This window comes from Schistocerca cancellata, chromosome 2 (genome assembly GCF_023864275.1).
Source record: "Schistocerca cancellata isolate TAMUIC-IGC-003103 chromosome 2, iqSchCanc2.1, whole genome shotgun sequence".
In the NCBI taxonomy this organism is placed as follows: domain Eukaryota; kingdom Metazoa; phylum Arthropoda; class Insecta; order Orthoptera; family Acrididae; genus Schistocerca; species Schistocerca cancellata.
In genome coordinates, this window is record NC_064627.1 from 345328056 (window position 1) to 345344585 (window position 16530).

At 39.7% G+C, this 16530-nt stretch overlaps 1 pseudogene; it reads right to left on the reverse strand.

Annotated features, from left to right (window-relative positions):
- Window positions 1–2985: 2985 nt before the first annotated feature.
- On the reverse strand, window positions 2986–3103 carry LOC126163660 (5S ribosomal RNA; annotated as a pseudogene).
- Window positions 3104–16530: the final 13427 nt, after the last annotated feature.

Sequence of the window (16530 nt, forward strand, 5' to 3'; positions counted from 1 at the left end):
AAACTGAAAAAGGAATGCTGAACACCTTTAGTTCCATTTCCAAACTAGTGAGGTCTCGGAATAGTGTTTCAAACGACGTGATGAGCTGCTTTAACTTTGCTTGGTAATCGCCGAAAGTAGTACCTTCAGGTAGTTTTAAAGAAGCAAGACGATTGAAGAACGTTAAATGTCCATTATTCATATGCCTCTCAAATAAACGTAACTTTTGTATGAACGCTTTGATCTGGTCGTGCATGTCAACTATTAGCTGCCCTTTGCCCTGCAATGACAGATTTACATTATTTAGATGCATAGTTATGTCAGCTAGGAACGCCAGCTCTGATATCCATTTTATATCTTTCAGAAAACGCATTTCTTCCCCTTTCATTTCGAGAAAAAGGATTATTTCCTCACGAATGGCAAAGAAAACATCAAGAAATTGTCCCCGACTCAGCCAACGAACTGTACTGTGGTAAGGTATATCCCCATACTCCGCTTCCATATCTTTCAGGAATCCTTTGAATTGGCGATGATTCATACCGTGACGCCGCACAAAATTCACACACTTCACGACATCTTTCATTACGCCACCTAGCTCTATTGTTTCAGCGCACAGTGACTCTTGGTGAATAAAACAATGAAGAGTCAAAATGTCTTTCCCGAATTCGTCCCTGAGTTTATTTTTCAAACGAGAAGCATAACCTTGGTGACACCCGATCGTTTGTGGTGCACCGTCTGTCGCTACAGAATGGAGCTTATCCCACGGCAAATTCATATTGTCCACTGATTCACAAACAGCTTCAAAAATGTCACGTCCTGTTGCGGTGTAATCGAGTGGTACCACATCCAAGAGTTCTTCAGTTACTTGCAGCTCCACGCACAAAAACTGCAAGCTGAGCACAGTCCGATATGTCGGTGCTTTCGTCAAGCACTAGCGAAAATGCAACAAAGCTCTCCATCTTTTTCCTGAGCTGTGTCTCTAAATCCGCTGCCATGTCTAGGATTCGACGAGACATTGTTTGCTTCGACAGGCAAACCCCTTCAATTGCCTGCACCTCCCTTGGAAATAAACATTCTGCAACGGCTACCATGCACGATTTTACGAGTGGTCCCACCGAAAACGGCTTGCCACTCGTCGCAATGATGTGAGCCACCCTGCAGCTTGCTCGAATTGCAGACTCAGTAGTGTTTTCTCCGCTCTCATTCACCTGAAAATTATAAACGCATTACAGATCACAAACTATGTTGCATGTTTTGATACCCTCCATATTACGAAACCGTTTTTAAACTTAATGTCTCCTGGTATGTCGTTCTTAAGCCTGGCCACCAGTTCTCTGCGTGCAACGCCTTCTACCTGATCGTAGTGCGCTGCGTGAAGACGTGTATAATGTCGTTGTATATTGTACCTCTTCGCAGAATTAATTACTTTATGACATACAAGACACTGCGGACGACCATCCCTCTCAATGAATAGAAAGGTATCCTCCAATAGAGGTACAGGGCTCCCGCGGCTAATCATAGCTGTCATTGAACACGGATTATTGCGTCAGTTGCGGCTGCTTGCGGCCAGGGGGCAGTGAGTTCGCTTTCCCCCTCCATGCGGGCTCCGAGCTGCCGCAGTGAGCGCTCCGGAGCGCTCCGGCTCCATGGAGCTCGGTTGGAACAGCCTGTTCTAGAGGGGCGCAGTGTGGCTAAGTATTGCTCTACAACCGTCAGCTGACGACCTTCGACCGTATCTCGAGTTTCATGTTTATGGAACCTACGTCCATGTGTACGCTGGGGCTCTCGAGGGTATTGAGTCGCACTTTTCCCATGCCTTGTCGCAGTTCATCGACCGAGGCCGCGGTAACCATTCCTTGTTGGTAACATGCAGTTGAGAAAAGCTGTGCCTTCACACTAGGCGATCTCAAAGGATCACAGATTAATTCATACAATCGCGCCGTGCTGTGAACGTTGTCATATTGTAACACTTTAATCCAATTTTTATGTTCTGAACCTGGTGGTGCTGTATGTCTATAAGTGCCGAGGAAACTAGATCCACAGTTACCTTATGGGTGTGCAACTTAAAACAGTAAGTCATGTCCACTTAAAATATCATAATGCTAGGGGCCCTAAATTTTAAAACCAGTTTTTAAGTCAATCATTTAAACGTAGTGAACATTGGAGTGTATTACACTAAACAACACACATTTTATATAATAAACTGTTGAGATATATCAGTCACTTACTGTTTTAAGTTTCAGATGCACACCTACTTGGGAAGCAAGCGTGACAATTGCGTGACAGGTTGAAGGAGCTTCCTACACATTTTTAGGATACACTACGTAAAATACGTCAGCTGTCATAGAGAGAAATATTTCGTAAATTTGTCTTCCGTTGTTGTTCTACATACTGGAATTTCTTTCTTAGAGGATGGCTCGAGGATCGTACTGTGTACCGAAACCGGTAGCGAGTATTCAAAATAGGAAAGTTATTTCTAACGTGTACTGGTCGCCGTTGAAATCGACAGTAGATCGAGAATACGCACATCGTCATTACTGAATACTTCAGTATCCCAGATTTTCCCCTGCAGCTTCCCCGCTACAGCTCCCTCAAGTACCATCGAAGCACATCAGTATTCAAACAGAGGAAACGTAACCATTTCAGAGGGACGGGCGTTACCACAGGCTAATTACAGGATTTGCGCAGTGATTTCATCATAAAATTGAGCAGTTGTTGATATTACGTGGCATCGAGTTCACATATTATTGTGTGATTCAGAACTTCGTTTTCTTGAGCTTAAATAACTAAAACTAAACTCCGTCCGAACAGGCCTTGGAAGGCCCAACGGTACCGACCTGCCGCCGTTTCATCCTCAGCCCACAGACGTCACTGGATGCGGATATGGAGGGGCATGTGGTCAGCACACCGCTCTCCCGGTCGTATGTTAGTTTACGAGACCGGAGCCGCTACTTCTGAATCAAGTAGCTGCTCAGTTTCCCTCACAAGGGCTGAGTACACCCCGCTTGCCAACAGCGCTCGGCAGACCGGATGGTCACCCATCCAAGTGCTAGCCCAACCCGACATCGCTTAACTTCGGTGATCTGGCGGGAACCGGTGTTACCACTGCGGCAAGGCCGTTGGCGTTTTCTTGAGTTTGCACTTTTGAAATACGAAGGTTGTGTATTACATAAAATCTGTAGTAAGGCCCTTAAAATATGACTTGAAAATCAACCAACAACAACAATTTCTTAAGAGACTTCTGCTTTCCGAAGAAAAAGAACAACCTCGACGTTGTTACGAATATATGTTCTGACATCTTCATACTAATTTCTTAGATGTCAGTTCATGAATAACATCTTGAAAGCAACGAAAAGCTACAGCTCAGTATGAAAATTCTACGTATGACTAGTTTTAGTGAATGACTATTATCTGACAGAGAAAAACATGAAATAGTAGCCTGTAATTATGAAACATATTTCGTTGGCAACAGGTATTTTCATGTAGTTCAGAATACAATTCACAATTCTAACTCGTATAATAGTATTTTACAGACGGCATAAATATCTCTAAGCCGGTACTTTATTTCTACCATATCACAGAGCACATCTGGTACATCATCTTTATACCGTTCATCATTAGTCATTTAATTTCTGCCGGCCGCGGTGGTCTTGCGGTTCTAGGCGCTGCAGTCCGGAACCGCGGGACTGCTACGGTCGCAGGTTCGAATCCTGCCTCGGGCATGGATGTGTGTGATGTCCTTAGGTTAGTTAGGTTTAAGTAGTTCTAAGTTCTAGGGGACTGATGACCTAAGATGTTAAGTCCCATAGTGCTCAGAGCCATTTGAACCATTTAATTTCTCAACACCAAATACAAACACCCAAATAGCTGCACAGGTATTCACCCTTCCTTGCTAAAAAAAAATTGATTCTTTAAACAACTTAATTCCAGGAATATTCATTCGCCTCTGACCCTAACGCAGAATATTGAAAGGAGAAACGGAAGTTCTCATCTTTTAAGATCCTGTAGATTTCCGTCTAACCATTCCCGGATGTGAAGTTAGATATTATGGCGTATATGTGCTGGAATGTTGTGCAAGAAGAAATCTTAAGGTACGTCACCGGTACACGCCTCCTGTTTTAGCCTACAACACAGCTATGTGATAAAAGGTATAGTTATTGCAATGTTCGTGCAGTAACTACTAATAAATATGCAGCGGGCCGCTGATGGCGTTCGGCCCAATAAATCGCAGCAGGAAACACACAATATTTAGATTTAAATTAAGAAATTACAATTCGACAAGATCATCTCTGGTAAGGGATACACGACGAACCGTCTTACTGAAAGCAGATAAAGTAGCTAAGAGACAGAAGCAGTATACTGCAGATCTTTACAAAGGAAAATACACCGAGGAATATTATGAATACAGCGAGGAAATGGAAGTAGTTCAAGCATATGAAGCTGGTTCTTCAGTTATGAAAATGGACAATGAAGCAGCACAGAAAAAAATGAGAGAAAATGAATCTCGAAGCCCATATAAATTGCTAGAAGAGCTCTGGTGGATTTCTGGAGAAAAGAAGATGAATATTTCAAAATTACTAACTGTTGTCATTTTTATGGACCTGTTATAGATGATATAGTAAAAGGTAATGCGGGGTGTTCAAAGAGTCTCTCAGCAGTTAGCCCCGAATGCCGTATATTGTTCGCGTGCCTGGGTTACTTCCCTTCAAGATGACTCTCCCAACATTCCACTGTTTCGTTTATCTCAGCCAGCGTCAGTAGTATCTTTGGTGTGTGTCGTTACGTGTTGGACGTGAACGTTTAAGTTTAGTTCCTTTGTTCGTTTGTTTCGTTTTTGTCACTGTTTAAACGCTAACCATTGAAGAACGTGTGATTTAAGTCGAACAACTGTTCAAATCTGGCATTAAATACACAGTTTCAGCTCGTCAAACATATAATTCAGTTTTCCCGGAGACAAAACTCCCACATCGCGATACAGTGCGAGATTTGATTAACAAATTTCGAAGTACGGGTTCAGTGACAGATGCACCGATAGGTGATCGTCCTAGCGTTTTGTCTGAGGATAAACTACTCGATATTCCGATAAAATGTCCATGAGTCCTAACAAGTCAGTAAGAAAACTCGCCAAGGAAATCGATGTTAATGTCGGAACGGCCCACACAGCTGTAAGGAAAAAATTAGAACTTATCCCATACAAAGTGACAGTCGTACAAGAACTGAAAAATACTGATCGTGGTAAGAGATTGCATTATTGTCAATGGTTCAAAAATTTCGTTCAACAAAATGAAAGGAAAATTCTTAATGAAAAGTTTTTCACTGAGGAGACGTGGTTTCATTTACCCGGGTACATGAACTCGCAAAATTCTCGTATGTGAGTACTGCAAATCCATTGTGTATTCATGAGGAACCACTTCATTCTGTGAAAATAGGAGTTTGGATTGCAATTTCTAGACGTCGGATTGTGGGTCCCATATTTTTCATTGAAACAATAAACGCACAAAGATACTGCTGATGTTCAGAAATGTGTGAAATCTTATGGGACTAAACTGCTAAGGTCATCAGTCCCTAAACTTACACACTACTTAACCTAAATTATCCTAAGGACAAACACACACACCCATGCCCGAGGGAGGACTCGAACCTCCGCCGGGACCAGCCGCACAGTCCATGACTGCAGCGCCTTAGACCGCTCGGCTAGTCCCACGCGGCAAAAATACTGCAGTGATATTCCTATTCATAGGAGAACTTGTGTTAAGTGAAATACTGAACGGCTATTTTCAACAAGATGGCGCAACCGCGCATACAGTTCGCGTTTCAATGTCACTTCTTGCTGATGTTTTTGGTGATCGCATAATTTCACAGGAACTTTGGCCTCCACGATCGCTTGACCCAGGGGGGCGCAGAAAGCTATGCGCAGAAAGCAACGTGTTTTCTCAGCTGTGCGCATGACGTCATGGTGGAAGCAGCTTTGCCAAACAGTACACAGTTCGAATTGTGTGTGATTGTTTTTCTTGTGTTGTTTTGTGTTTGAAGGGGTATTTTGATTGAGTTCTTTCTTCTGAGGTACTCAGTCAACAGCGGAAACATTCGGAATTCGGGAGTGTTAACGGTTTTTGCTGTAATTGATATTTGATTCGGAACTGAAATAGTTAGCGATAGTGGACAGTGGGATCAACATTGTGTTCGCCAGCTCTATAAGCTCTATAATTTATGTTTCGTCCTGTGAAATTCTTATTGGAGAATCTACAAGTGAAACATTACAAAAACTATGGTTGTCGAAATGTTGTAGGAAGGACAGTGTAAATGTTGGGCATGCACGAATATGTTCTCGCCATTTCGCAGAAACAGATTACTTAAGGGATTTACAGTCTGAATTGCTTAATTTGCCCCAAAAAAGAATGCTCAAGCCAGATGCAGTTCCTTCGTGCAATTTGCCGTGCAGTAGTGCGACTGTCAATGTGTCACCCGCAACAGAAGACAGAACCAAACCGTATAAGAAACGAGAACTACATAAGAGATCTCTGGAAACTCTGTCACCAAATAAGAAACATCATAATAAGAGCACATTTACAGATGACAGTTTTTTTTCAGACACAGATAAAGTTACTTTGATGAATACTATAGCGGCTTTAGAAAGAAGGAATGCTGTTCTTACAAACAAGTGTGTGCAACTTCGAGCTCTTAAGTAAATTCATTTCAATGCGATTAAATGGATAGTTTCTGATTTATTTGAGCCGAGGTTTCGAATTTCAAGTGTGTGTCAGTGTGGTTGTGATCTGATATTTTACCGATGTGTGAGGCATAAGCTGCGAAAGAATATAACTCATCAGTTTTAACTGTAATATTTTAGCAGCAGAAAAGCAGTTTAGACATCTCAATTCTGGTATAAACAAAATCTTCCGCCAAAAACTTGACGTAAACGCACGTGCCGTGTCGTCTGTTTGTGAGCGCTTGCTTCCACGCTGACGTCACTAGGCCAGCCAATGGTAGAGCAGAGCGCTTACTGCCAACCTTATTATTTAGTAACCTTGGCCTGACCTAACACCAACTGACTTTTTCTTCTGGGTTGCAGCGAAAGCAACTGTCTATAAAAACCGTCCAAAATACATCGATGAATTGAAAACTGCGGTCGGCCACGGTGGCCGAGCGGTTCTATGTGCTTCAGTCCGGAACCGCGGGACTGCTACGGTCGCAGGTTCGAATCCTGCCTCGGGCATGGATGTGTGTGATGTCCTTAGGTTAGTTAGGTTTAAGTACTTCTAAGTTCTAGTGGACTGATGACCTCAGCAGTTGAGTCCCATAGTGCTCAGAGCCATTTGAACCATTTTTATTTTTATTTTTTTATTTTATTTATTTATTTATTTTTATTTATTTATTTATTTATTAAATTTTTTTTTTTTTTGAAAACTGCAGTATCCACTTTCACTGTTTCTGTTACAGAAGAAATCTTAAAGCTTGTGTTTGGAAACATGATTAGACGAATTGAATTGTGTATTCAATAACAGGGGGGACACTTTCAACATTTAATGGGAAAATTTGTAAGTAAAAATGATTATTCAGTAAATTAATAACTTGTATTTCACTGAATTTAATTTCGGTATATTCACTGCGGCATACGGCGCGCGCGGCTAACAATCATACTGCACTGCGGAGAGGCTTTTTGAACACCCCGTACAATGCACATCCATGAAAGAAGAAGTGTGACAGAATGCTACAAAAGAACGATAAGCCTAATTTAACATGCAAACAAAAATACATCCACTATATAAAACGGAATTTAAAATACAAATAGAAGTGGGTCAGTTTACGTTAACACCAAAAATAAAGTGAACACAATCATAGTACCCAAGAAATTGACAGAGAGGAGGTTGGAATCATAAAGAGATACTTATATAGCCTTTCTTGATTTAAAAAACGAGTTTGATAAAACTAACTGGAACTATCAATTCATGAGCTTGAAATACCACTTAGACTGAAAAAATTAAAAAAACAATATTAAACACAAAGAAAAGTCACAGTGTGAGGACATAAATTTAATGAGAAGAACGTGTTGCTAAAATTAAAAAGAGCAATGTTCGTAACAATCATCTTTGTTTAATCTGTTCACAGTACAAGTAACAAAGTTTTCCAACATAAAAAAATCTCGAGTTAATTTCAACGTAATATGCATTCGTCAGTGATAATGCAATAATCGCTGATAGTGAAAAACATACTCAATATATGCTTTCTAAACTGAAAGTATTATACAAAAGTTTGAACTTCAAGTTAATAGTCCAAAATCATAAATGAAAAAATGACATCAGGCAAATCCAAAGTTACAAGAACGAATGACATCAGAATTGAAAGAAATAAAAAAGCTAAATTTCACACATTTTGTTTTTTAGAAACCGTAATTACAGAAAAACAAATGCTGTAGTGCGGGACTCGGAAAACGAACTGCAAGAACAAAACATGCTTGCAGTGAAAGGATATACTTGTTAGCGAGCATATTCTCTCAACCCCTGAATTTTCATTTCGTTTCCTCCTAGTCTTCTGTGTGCCTCCACTTTTTTGTCAGGTAGTGTATATTGCAGCTCTTACAACGTAAAGTTGTTATTTCTTAGTTATTCCTTATGTTACAAACTGTAAAATTAAAAGCATTGACTTGTACATTTGGAAGAAAATTATACGTGATGGATATGGTTACGATGAATTATTTTTAAGTACACAATTGATTTGTGTATAAATTTCTTTCTTTATTAACCTGATAGTAGAAATGTTGACATGAATATTAACTAACGATTACAGATATTTCTCCAGTACATTTGAAAAGCTGATTGTTTTTGTTTGGTCACTGCGGAAATTTTGTCATTCCACTTGCTAGATCTTTAAATTCCATTCTTACCATACAAGTCCTTCTTGTGACCTATCCTTGATGTACTTGGTGTGTGTGTTTTCACATTTACCTCTTATTTGTTTGCCTATTGCTGATTTGAAGGATTTGTTGATGTGTTACCTGCACCTGGTTCTGGAATTCCAACCACTCAGGTCATTTAATTTGTTCCAAATACTGATTGAGAGCAACCGAATGTTTCTTAGGAACTGTCAAGTTAGCTTCAACACCCCCGCTGATGCGGAGACATTTTTGGCCAATATGTTGTCCCTACACTTTATTTCATTCTGACATGAAGAAACATGCCTCACAGAATTACTCTTTTCACAATAACTATGTCAGAAAAGCAATTTCGGATCTTAAAGGCATTTCAAATCAGTATCATCACTGTTATCTGTTAGTACTATCGCCAACAGAGAGAATAACAGGAAAAAAGTTTTGAATTCTATTCTGTACTTGTTATCTGGCAGTTACTCTTTCTCTTATACACTTCTGCCAGTATTTTCTATTTTAAGTGTGCAGTAAACTTTGTGGTGCCGTTTCTTTTTACGACAGACTGGTTCTTTGACCGAATGTCTCTACTTCAGCCATTTATATCTGATATCAGATTTACTGCTGTTTTATGTTGAGCTCCACTCTTTGATCCACCCCTGTTGCATACTTAAGATGCAATATGGTAGTTGCACAGTCCTTCCAAACCAAATGTAAAAATAATAGTCTTTCTCGCTTCTGTTGCATATTTAAGATGCAATACAGTGCTCCCAAATCAAATGCAAAAATAACAGTCATTATTGTTTCTGTTATTCGTGAAGGGTCAGTAAATTTAGATCCAAAAAGGAGGTCGGTTTCCAAAAATAATTGAAATTCTACAGATGGATTTAATCACTCAAGTAGACCTCTGATGTGACGAATCCGAGTTTGCCCCCATTTCTGTTTCAGGTGTGATGGAAACATAACCACCAAAATTTCGGACTCTCATGTTCTTTTTTCTTCAGATGTCGTCATTATTTAGTAACATGCAAATCACATAGTTAAACGATTAGTCTCCGAGGAATTTAAAAAAAAGTCCGAAATTTTTATGTTTTTCTATTCACCAAGGCTGAAGCTTGACCCATAAATCGAGAAAATTCAGATTCTTCATATCAGGGGTCTTCTTGGGTGTTTAAAACAATTTCTAGAATTCCACAAATTTTTGGAAGGCAGATTCTAATTTTCCTCGCTTTGGTAAGTAAATGCCATTTACTTAATCACAGAGGCGGACATCAGATCATAAAAACATAACGCAAGTGAATAACTTGAAGAGTATTGTGATTGAATAATATCACAGTGAAATTGAGTATCTCATAGTGGTTATTACAGAAGAATATTAGGCACATATGCGAAACAGCAAGGTGAAAGAAATGAGGTTAGCGATAAACTTAACACCAAAATTTTGAGAAACGAAGCAGACGAAGCTACCTAGGAAGCAAAATGACATACGACGCACGAAGGAAGGAGGACGTGAAAAGCAGACTATCACAGATGTAAAAGGAGTTCCTGGCGAGAAGTAGCCTACTAGCATCAAACATCAGCCTTAATTTGAGGAAGACATTTTTGAGAATTTGCATTTGGAGCACAGCATTGTATGGCAGTGAAAGAGGGACTATGGGAAAAGAAGGAACAGTTGAGAATCAATGTGTTCGAGATGTGATACTGTAGAAGGCTGATAAGATCAGGAATTTGGAAAACACCGATAACAAGAAGGGACAGGATGCTAGAACATGGTTTGTGACATCAAGGAATAATTTCCGCACTACTGTAGGGAGCTGTAGTGGTTAAAAACTGTACCGGAAGATAGAGATTGGAACATATCTAATAAATAAATGCGGACGTAGGATATAAGTGCTAATCTGAGTTGAAGAGGTTGGCACAAGACAGAAAAGTTGCAGCTACTTCGAAACAGACATGAAAAAAACAATCCCGGAAATGTTTGTTGTTCTAGTTCATTAGCTAGTTAGTTACCTGTATATACCATGGGTCACGTTTGCGAAAAATCGACAGGATGTGCAACATCTAAGGTTTACAAACAATGTACACTTTCTCCCTAAAAGTGAGACCCCCTTGCTGACCATTTATGTAACTAGATTTTTACTTTAATAGCATTCAACAAGAAAGTTTAATGAATGTGCCAAAACTAATTATAAATGTTATTTATAAAGAAATTAATCGACGAAGTAGAAAGAGTTGTCAAGCAGAAATTTTTTTCAAAACTTCCGGTACCTGTCACAACCTTTACTTTAAAGGGGAGATGATTAAACATTTTTATGGCGGCATAATGTGTCTGGTCAATGCAGGCTGTTTTTCTTCTTAGTGTTATATTTATGTATGTTTTTATTACTTCCAAACTGCAACATAAGTCTTTTAAGGGAGTAAATGTACCGCAAAATTATTGGTAGTATGCCTAGTTTTTTCAGTGGTTGCCTATATGAGGTTCGAGGATGGACTCCAGATATTACGCTTACACGTTTCATGGACGACACGTCGTGTCTAGGTGTCTAATTGTCGTACTAAAGTAGTCCATGTCACACTAATTAATAGTAGTACACAAAATGAACCAGTAGTCTGAAGTTTGTCACCAAAATCAGCAACTACGCGTCGAGCTAATGTTGAACTGAGACAATTGAGAAGAACTGTTATATGCAATTTTCAGCTAAGTTCTGATCAGTGTTCGCACCCTTTAATTTTGTACATTAAGTTTTTCGTGTTTTTTCCCCCATGTTTAATTGTTATTCTTGGTAGAGTCCTGTATGAACTTCGTTTTCTTCTTACATAAATTAGTAAATTTAGCACAGTTGTACGTAACGGCCTTACAGAGAGTTGCATCACCGAAATCATTTGGCAACGTAATCAAAGCTGCTAATGGCGTGGAGTTACTACGCAGAAACATTGTGCCAGCAGGGCATTCAGACTCGTTCGTATATAGTAAAATTATTTTATAAGTTATAGTTCTTCATATAATACAAAAAGAAGGAAATTCGTTATGCCCAATCTTCTTTGAATAATACGTCATGTTCCTCCTAACACCAGATGCGAGTGCGTAACCATTGTTTAAAAAAGGTAGAAAATACTTAGAAAATCGATTAAAGATACTGTATAATGTGAAGAGTGTATGTTTATAAAATATGTTCAAATATCGTCGTCGCCTAAGGATCGGTTCCATTTTGTTCTTAATAGAATTGAGGCATAATCACACAAAGCTTTCTTATCCACAAAGAAAACGTATACATTCTGCTATATCTGAGATCTCATTTCAAAATTTATTTTTTCTGAATTTCCGTGAGTATATGGAGAATTGATGAAAATCCTACTGGGCATACTGACGCGCCATCTTATAAAACACTTAAAGTATTAAACTAGTATGAAAATTTATTCTAGAAACATCCCCCAGGCCGTGGCTAAGCCATGTCTCCGCAATATTCTTTCTTCCAGCAGCGCTAGTTCTGCAAGGTTCGCAGGAGAGCTTCTGTGAAGCTTGGAAGGTAGGAGACGAGGTACTGGCGAAATTAAAGCTGTGAGGACGGGGCGTGAGTCGTGCTTGGGCAACTCAGACGGTAAAGGACTTTTCCGCGAAAGGCAAAGGTCCAGAGTTCGAGTCTTAATCTGCCAGGAAGTTTCTTATTAAACTAGTGTTTTAATCATTTTATAATATTACGAGGCAGTATAATCAGAAAGATTTTTATCAGATTGGCACGGGTCACGAAAGCCTACGTATTTATATTTGAAGAATGTCGTTATTAACTGCCTTCTATTCCGAGAGAGTCTTCTTTATTTTCAACATTATTTTGTACCAAAAATCTTCTAACGTATGATAAATACATAGACGTAGCCGTTATTTGTGTTGCGAGTCACGTGAGCGTGTGTACGCGTGCAACAATATTTTACAGTGGTGTTGTTCGCAATTTTTGATGTTATGACGTGAACACGTGGCACGACAAGTTTCCAGGTTCACAACACAGTTTTTTATGATTATTTGGCTTCGAACAACTTCCTCACAAATGTTTCCTGTAACGATAACCTTCAAACTTTTTACAGTGAGTAATTATTTGTAGAATCTTTTGAACAAGATGTAATTTTTTAAATTGAAGTTAAAATAGAGATAATCCTTGCAGCAAGGTTTTGCTGATTAATGACAGCGTTCTTCAAATATTTTGAAGCTGTGAAACACTGCTCGAGGAAATATTTTAATTTTATATCTACATTGTGAACGATAAAGGTAGCGTGCTTATTCGCATATGAGGGGCACAGCGGAAAATGTGTAACGGTAAAAAGTTACATATTTTCAATAAACGATGTGTTTGAAGCTCGTCTAAGCAGGTATTTTTCCTTTATTTCACAACGGATCACAGAATGCGACGCTATCTAATGCTCAGGAAGTAAACATCCTCAAATGTGTCCCGCCAACGGCGCAGTAAAACCTTTTCTACGGCCACTTGATTCACTTCCACAGACGCTGTCGGCGTAAAACCAATATGGCCTTATAAAACGGAACTCGCAAGCAGTTAGGAATGGCAATGAAATTCCTTTTACTAGTACTGCTGCTACCCGACGTGTCATTTTAAAATATTTATATAGTGGCGTGTTTTTGATTATGTGTACCTTGGCGAAAGTGATTAACAAATTGGAAATATTTTGGAATCTTAAAAAGCGCATTGCGCAAGTGTACTTGAAATACTGCTCGTATTGAAGGTTGGCATTCGACCTTCCAGTTTTATATCGCAGACATTTATTTCTCTCTTACTATGTAGATGGAAATACTATGCAAATTGCATTATACTAATATCAATGACGGACGCATCTCATTAACAGAAACATTCTAGTTCGCCTCGCACATATTATGACATTATACCGAAGGCCTTTATTACCAAACCAAAAAATTATCTATGTACAAATGTAGTATTATTCACCCCCACACTGTAAACTATATATATATATATATATATATATATATATATATATATATAATCTCTGCTGGGCTGTTGGCATAGGTTTATCATGATCTGACCGCGTGCGAAGGTAATCCTCAGCACAGAAAAAAAACACTAACCAACTGGTATAGAAGGGGGAATTCGACATTTCCTACAGTCTTCTAATCGTGAACAATGTACATCAGTTATTTTGATTCACAAGTCACTATCAAATCTGTGACTGTATTGATCTGTGGGCAATTCCCATTTTCAGATGCAGATATAGACGTAATATCAATATATAGGGTGGTCCATTGATAGTGACCGGGCCAAATATCTCACGAAATAAGCATCAAACGAAAAAAATACAAAGAACGAAACTGAAGGGGGAAACAAGATGGCGCTATGGTTCGCCCGCTAGATGGCGCTGCCATAGGTCAAAAGGATATCAACTACGTTTTTTTAAAAAATAGGAACCCACATTTTTATTACATATTCGTGTAGTACATAAAGAAATATGAATGTTTTACTTGGACTACTTTTTTCGCTTTGTGACAGATAATAGTCACGAACGTATAAGTACGTGGTATCACGTAACATACCGCCAGTGCGGACGGTATTTGCTTCGCGATAGATTACCCTTGTTAAAATGAACCGTTTACCAAATGCGAGAAAGGTCGATATCGTATTGATGTATGGCTATTGTGATCAAAATGCCCAACGGGCGTGTGCTATGTATGCTGCTCGGTATCCTGGACGACATCATCCAAGTGTCCGGACCGTTCGCCGGATAGTTAGGTTATTTAAGGAAACAGGAAGTGTTCAGCCACATGTGAAACGTCAACCACGACCTGCAACAAATGATGGTGGCCAAGTAGGTGTTTTAGCTGCTGTCGCGGCTAACCCGCACATCAGTAGCAGACAAATTGCGCGAGAATCGGGAATCTCAAAAACGTCGGTGTTGAGAATGCTACATCAATATCGATTCCACCCGTACCATATTCCTATGCACCAGGAATTGCATGGCGACGACTTTTAACGTAGTGTACAGTTCTGCCACAGGGCTCAAGAGAAATTAACGGACGATGAGAGATTTTTTGCACGCGTTCTATTTAGCGACGAAGCGTCATTCACCAACAGCGGCAACGTAAACCGATATAATATGCGCTATTGGGCAACGGAAAATCCATGATGGCTGTGACAAGTGAAACCTCAGCGACCTTGGAGGGTTAATGTGTGGTGCGGCATTATGGGAGGAAGGATAATTGTCCCCCATTTTATCGATGGCAATCTAAATGGTGCAATGTATGCTGATTTCCTACGTAATGTTCTACCGATGTTACTACAAGATCTTTCACTGCATGACAGAATGGCGATGTACTTTCAACATGATGGATGTCCGGCACATAGATCGCTTGCGGTTGAAGCCGTATTGAATGGCATATTTCATGACAGGTGGATTGGTCGTCGAAGCACCATACCATGGCCCGCACGTTCACCGGATCTGACGTCCCCGGATGTCTTTCTGTAGGGAAAGTTGAAGGATATTTGCTACCGTGATCCACCGACAACGCCTGACAACATGCGTCAACGCATTGTCAACGCATGTGCGAACATTACGGAAGGCGAACTACTCGCTGTTGAGAGGAATGTCGTTACACGTATTGCCAAATGCATTGAGGTTGACGGAAATCATTTTGAGCATTTATTGCATTAATGTGGTAGTTACAGGTAATCAAGCTGTAACAGCATATGATCTCAGAAATGATAAGTTCACAAATGTAGATGTATCACATTGAAAGAACCGAAATAAAATGTTCAAACGTACCTACGTTCTGCATTTTAATTTAAAAAACGTACCTGTTACCAACTCTTCGTCTAAAATTTTGAGCCATATGTTTGTGATTATTACAGCGCCATCTATCACAAAGCGAGAAAAGTGCTCCAACTAAAACATTCATATTTCTATACGTACTACAGGAATATGTAATAAAAAATGGGGGGTCCTATTTTTAAAAAAAGCAGTTGATATCCGTTTGACCTATGGCACCACCATCTAGCGGGCCAACCATAGCGCCATTTGGTTTCCCCCTTCAAGCTAGACAATTTCGTTGTTTGTAGCTTTTTCGTTTGACGCTTATTTCGTGATATATTTGGTCCGGTCACGATCAATGGACCACCCTGTATACATCCTATAGCTAAAAATATTTAGTTTCAAAAAGCTATTTACTCTTTGATTTTTGATCTTTATCATATAGCATTAACCTTTATTTCCACATGATTTGTTGTATAACGTGCTCGTTGTATACTGTATAGCTACTTCACCAGCACGATGCCTAAATGTTCAGTCATACCCATCCCCCTCTGCACACATTGCCCGGCAGCGATTCTGCACACGCCGACGCTTCATGCGTGGGGGTACTTCGGGGGGAGGGAGGGGGGGGAGGGGGAGGGGTTGCAGGGCGCACATCACGAGCTACGCTTACCCCAACAGGCAGAAACTTGAGGGCAGCTGATGTTATTCGATGTACAGTAGCTTACTTATTCACAATCACTCATCATAATAAAACTATTGATATGCAAGTAAAGTTGCAGGTAATAGTACGAAATTAAAAGCAAACCAGATGGCTGTCTATAGCTAGTAAAAATAAACATTTAAATCATTGTATCCATCTAAGGAGAAGGATAAAAATAACGTGCTAGAAATACATCTTCGCCGCACGGGATTAGCCGAGG